Here is a 6,000-nt window from a genome sequence, read left to right on the forward strand (position 1 = left end):
TTTCCCCACCCAAGTGAAAGTTCAAGTCCCTGCACAGCACGCACATGTCCATCACGTGCAACTGTCCCAACTGGAGATGCCTCCCAGTCACGCCACTCCAGGTGCAGGGTAGGATGACCTTGACTCTCTGAGAAAGGAATGTTATTTTGACTATATCTATCCCACTCCATATAATCCCCCCTCCCATTTCTCCACAGTAGAAAATGTGGTAGGCTTGAAGGCCCAATGTAATAGATGGCTCCCAGGCCTGACAGCACTTATACCTGCCTTTTAAAAAAGAAGCTAAAAATCCAAAGTACTTTATTTATAAACGTCTTGTTTCCCACCAAACCCCTGTCATGCAGTGTCTAAACTTCTACTTGGATTGAGGAGTCGGTTGTTTTGATCCACCATCCTATTTTCCCTGCACTGTGTTCAGCATCCAGAAAAGGGGAAGACCAAATTTCACTCGTTCTCAAATAATTCACATGTGAACTTTTCACCGAAAACAAAAATTATTTGAGAGTAAATAGTTTGGATGCAGTGAAATGGGCCTTCCAGTGCTCGTAAAGGCATTCAGCAGGAGTTCCAAGTTTTCTTCCTTTGTAGGAAAAAAATGGAACAAGTAGTGGGGAAGGATGGGATCAGTAACAAACAAAACATCATTCTTAGAACCCCATGTTAAATGCCAAGAATAAAGAAGTGCTAATATACGGTACCTACAGGTTTGCCAATACATTCCCCCACCACTATTAAACCACCAATTTGGACTTCATTTATCTTGGTTTCTATTGTGCCCCTACTTGGATCCTCAAAACCAGATCTGGAGAGCAATTAAATCATGCCACATCTCTGATTTGGCTGGTGGATCACCATCTTTGATTAATTGTGCTCATTTCCTTTTAGGAATTTAAACTAGTTCCGCCTTCCCCAACACATTTGCGGACACCAGGCTGGGAAAGGCTGAGATCCTGATATGTGTAAAAAAAATATACTATTTGAAAGTACCACTAGAGGGTAGTAGAAACCAATTGCTTCTTCCAGTCACTGCACTCAGCTCCTCCCCTTTGTAAATACACAGAACCCGTTAGTTAGTTTGGGATGGATCATGGGTATGCTAACCTATATACTGTAGAACTTTAGAAAAGGCAACTTCATATTGCTATGGATACTGTCTTTCAAAGCCTAACCCTAGTACGGCAAAATGGTTTAGCAGGGAGAGGGAAGTGCTTCCCTCTGTACCAGTGGTGGGTTCCATATCCTGTCGCAACCGGTACGCTGTGACGGGGCCAGGCATTCACCATGGGCACGCGTGTTGCACACGCATGCACACCCCACCGCCCTGCGATGCTCCAGCTGCTCGGCAGAGGTTGTGCAGGCGCAAATGGCCCGCTAGCTTAAAAACAGGTAAGGAATGAGGGCGGGTGGGTGGGCCCAACAGAAACACCGTTCCGGTACAATGGCCACTGCTCCCAGCTGCCACTGGTATGCCCGTACCGGGGTGTACCGCCCGTAACCCACCACTGCTTAGTATCCATTTCTGAATGTGTAAAATTGAAGCAGTCCAGATGTTCTTCCCAATGGAAGAATCCTGCTTACGTTGCAATATCAACCAGGTAGTTTAGAAAGCACCTTAAATATATTATGAAGAGCTGTGCTGGTGCAGTGGTTAGAATGCAGTACTGCAGGCTAATTCTGCCGACTGCCGACTGTCAGCAGTTCGATTTTCACTGGCTCAGTGAGGTTGGCTCAGACTTCCATCCTTGTGAGTTTGGTAAAATGAGGAGCCAGATTGTTGGGGGCAACATGCTAACTATGAAACCACTTAGAGAGGGCTGTAAAGCACTGTGAAGTGGTATATAAGTCTATAGCTATTGCCACTCAAGCATTTTAACTCATCTGACAATAAAGGTTCAGATTTAATTTGCTACGAGTTTTAATCATTGCTGCTGAATTTAATGGGCAAGTTGAGTGCCTGATGAAATGATAGATCTGTGGGTCTCTTCCCTCCTGAACCTTAAAATCCCCCAAGATATGACAATAGTTTTCACATGACATACTGAGTCACAGATGAAATCATCCCATCACAGCTTTGACTCATGGGGCCAACCCAGCCCAGGTACTCTTAGGTCCTGAGGCTCATGAGAACCCCAAAAAATCATGTTCATTCTCTAAATCACAGCTTAGGTAACCATGGTTTAACTTGTCATGGGAACCTAACATCAAAGTATCTCTTTTTTAAGTCAGTGCAAAGTCCCTTAATCAAAGAGGTCAAAAGGGTATATATTTCGGAAAACGACCGGCTCAACTTATCATCCAGTCTTGGAGACTGCTACTCTGCCCCATGAGTTACACAAAGCTGCTCTGAGATATGCTAACTCCATATGAAACTTTTTATTACAGACATTGACATAACATAACAGGGTTGGAAGGGATTAAAGGTGACCCACTAGGACACCTAGATCCTTCTCACAGTTACGGTTAAACCAGGTGCTACCTATTCTCTATGTCTATGGAGATCATGGTTTTTCAAGAGGCAAATGGACTTTCTGATTTCCCTTTGAAGACGTTTTGCTTCTCATCGAAGAAGCTTCTTCAGCTCTGGACTTTCTGGTTTTTCCTTGAAGACGTTTCGCTTCTCATCCAAGAAGACATTTCGCTTCTTCTTCAGCTCTGATGATGAAGGAGTCCAGAGCTGAAGAAGCTTCTTGAATGAGAAGCGAAACGTGTTCAAAGAAAAACCAGAAAGTCCAGCGGCCTCTTGAAAAAGCATCTTTGGGACAACCTATTCTATATCTTTGCACTGGGTTCTGCATGATGCTATTGCCTGCCTTAATGCCCCGCACAGGCCAGGCTTTCAAGTATGCACACATACCTATTACATACACATACATACATCATATTCCTGCTTTGACTAGTCTCCGGGAGGCCCAGCCAAAGTATCTCTCTGCATACTTGGATCTGATTACCTTTTCTAGTGCAGATGCAACAGCGCATATTTGGCCTGGGATTTCCAAGAGACTGAATAAAGGCAGTGATGGCATACAGGAATGTCTTCCTGTTTTCTGCAAATGGAGGGGAAAGGAGATCAAGGCATGTTGGGGGATCAGTGTACTCAGAGAAAGCGGGTATTTAGATTCTTCTCCTAAATGGTTTTGGCTTTTGCTTAGCACAGAGGGCTGCCGTCAATGTCTATCTGCTTGCCTTGGGAAACTCCTCAACCTTGGCAACTTTAAGATGTTCAGATCTTCAATTCCCAGAATTCCCCAGCCAGCCTTGGCTTCTGGGAGTTGAAGTCCACACAGCTTAAAGTTTCCCAGCCTGAGAAACGCTGCCCTAAACACACTTTTAGGCATTCTTCTTTCTCCTCCCTAGCTCTGTTGGGATCTCTGAAAAAGAGGGGGGAAAAGAGAACATCAAGAGGGAAAAAGTAAGGCGGGCTAGAAACCGTTGATGCTACTTTAACCAAAGCTTTCAATTCTAAGCCTTTTTTGACAGGAGGGTCTTTAACCTGGTTTGTGGTTTAAAAAGGTAAAGGTTCCCCTCGCTTATATGTGCTAGTCATTCCCGACTCTAGGGGACGGTGCTCATCTCCGTTTCAAAGCCGAGGAGCCAGCGCGGTCTGAAGAAGTCTCCGTGGTCATGTAGCCAGCATGATTAAATGCTGAAGGCACATGGAACGCTGTTACCTTCCCACCAAAGGTGGTCCCTATTTTTCTACTTGCATTTTTACATGCTTTCGAACTGCTAGGTTGGCAGAAGCTGGGACAAATAATGGGAGCTCACTCTGTTACGCGGTGCTAGGGATTTGAACCACCAAACTGCTGACCTTCTCATTGACAAGCTCAGCGCCTTAGCCCCTAAGCCACCCTTTGTGGCTTAAACACCGTACATTGTTTCTTCGCACGTCACCTGATCAAGATCTTGAAAGCCACAAGCAAGTTTATTGCTGATCCTTAATGCACGTTTTTTTTCAAAGCTTAATTTTGCAGGGGGGGAAATAAATAGGCAAACTGGGCTCAGTCACGGCCCAATATTTCTTCTCCCCAAATCAGAAACGAAGGCTAAGAAACAAACTACACACATGTTCCAGATCAGCCCCTTCATGAAAGAATTTGGCAGAAAAAAAAAGAGGGAGCTTTGATGCTAGACTTATTTGGGAGAAAAAAACCCGGAACGGAATCCGTGTTATTTCTGAATAGACAGGGAAGAATGTGATTAATGCACTAATCCATGAACCAATAGCCCTGCCTTCACACAAACTCTTCCAGAATATGGAGCTGAAACACCAGATTGGGGTGGGTGGGGGTGGGGAGAAGACCCAGTTCCAAGTTCCAAGAAATCCATTGGGTGCTTTAGAACCAGTAACCCATCCCTCGGTTTTATCTACCTTGCAGGACTGACCCAAAGATAAAAGTAGAAGAGGGACAATCTCAACTAAGAGGGAAAGAAATGTGACACGTATGTACCCACCCTTGCAGGAATTGATTCTTGGGATTTAAGGCAGAGAGCCAGCCAGTAAACCATTCCAGGCATTGAAGAAAAAGAAAAAAAGAAAAGAAAAAAAGTGGAAAAGGGAGGTAAAGTAATCTAGCTACAGTCATCTGGATCAGTGAATTGATTCTGTTGTATTAAGAGGTGTACACGCCAAATTTAAAGTAACGGTTGTGCTTTGGCCAATGCTGCCCATGCTGGAGACTGAGCGAACAGAAGGAGGGGAAGACCCCACCCCTGGGGAGATTCCATTGGAGGATACCAACTCCTAGCATTTCTCAATCCCTTGGTCCTAGATTAACCATCTTTCTAAAATTGTCCCCCAAGTCTTTGGGAATCGCTTGAGACCTGGGACCCGTAGCATTCCTTCCAGGAGAGAAGTTAACAAAACAAAACAAAAACTTTGGGTTGTAATATTCTGAACCTTCTTACTCTGGTGTGTGTGTGTTGTTCCTCCCCGACTAACTACCGGTAACCAAGGCAGAAACTTCTAGGGATCCCCCTCCCCACCACAAAACCAGGCGGGCGAAGCGTTGCCTTTTAATACAAACGAATGGTGGATCCCAACACGGAAGAGTTGCGGGGAGAAAAAGAAATCAGCCCAGATCGAATAGATAAGATGCACGCTCAGCTCTGCTAACAACACTTTTGTGGATAGAAAAGAGGATAGGAGAGAGGGAACGAAAGAGAGGGAAAGAAAGAAGGAAAGAGAGGGAGAGAGAAAGAGAGAGAGAGAGAGAAAGAAAAAGAGGGAGAGGGAGAGAGAAAGAGGGGAGAGAGAGAAAGAGAATGGAAGAGAAAGAGGGAGGGTGAGAAAGAGTGAGTGAGTGAGAGAGAGAGAGAGAGAGAAAGAGAGAGAGAGAGAGAGAGAAAGAAAGAGGGAGAGAGAGGGAAACAGATCCTTCACACCTAGTTCACAAATTCTGCCCTAGCAGCAAATCCCAAACGCCGTCCCTCCCCAACCCGCGGCGCACAACCTGTCCCCAAACCCTCGAAGCTTCCCGAATCGAGCCTTGGGTGGGTCGCTGCTTGGCCGGCCGGCCGGCCGACTTCTCCTCCTCCTCCTCCTTACCTTTGAGCTGGTCTCCTTCCCAGGCCCCGGGGTGACATGAACGCCAGACTTGCCCGCTCTCCAAGCTCCGAGAGATGCGAAAAGAAGCCCCGGGCGCCCGCGATCCTCCAAGTGGGTGGGCGCGCGGGGGGTGGGTGGGTTGGGGTGGGAGAGAGACAGAGAGAGAGAGAGAGGGGTTGCCTTCGGCTGACTTGGCGCTGGCGATCCAGGCGGGGGAGGGAGCTTCTGCTGCGGCTCCGCGCCCTCCCCCCGCAGGTGCAGCCGGGGACTCCCTCCTTCCCCCCCGAGGGGGGGGCGCTGGGGCTCCGAGCGAGCCGGGTTTCGCGCACTTCCAAGCTCAGGACAGACGGGGCGAGAAGCCCGGCTGGCCGCGCCGGGCGCCGCCTGACAGGAAAGGCTGGCTCGGGATCCTACCGTTGCCAAGGCGCTGGCTGGAAAGCGGAGAGAGACACCCC

The 6,000-nt window shown here is 47.3% G+C and overlaps 1 protein-coding gene across 2 annotated transcripts in view; it reads right to left on the reverse strand.

The window, feature by feature from the left end:
- GDNF (glial cell derived neurotrophic factor) overlaps window positions 1-5,657 on the reverse strand; it is a 39,638-nt gene extending 33,981 nt beyond the window's left edge. Inside the window, exon 1 of one of the 2 annotated variants that reach the window (XM_081945293.1) lies at window positions 5,546-5,657. The gene's annotated coding sequence lies outside the window, so the exon portion shown is untranslated. The remainder of the gene's footprint in view (window positions 1-5,545) is intronic. The other variant, XM_081945294.1, reaches the window with a different exon arrangement.
- Window positions 5,658-6,000: the final 343 nt, after the last annotated feature.

The sequence above is a fragment of the Natrix helvetica genome (genome assembly GCF_964273705.1).
Source record: "Natrix helvetica genome assembly, chromosome: 2".
NCBI lineage: Eukaryota > Metazoa > Chordata > Lepidosauria > Squamata > Natricidae > Natrix > Natrix helvetica.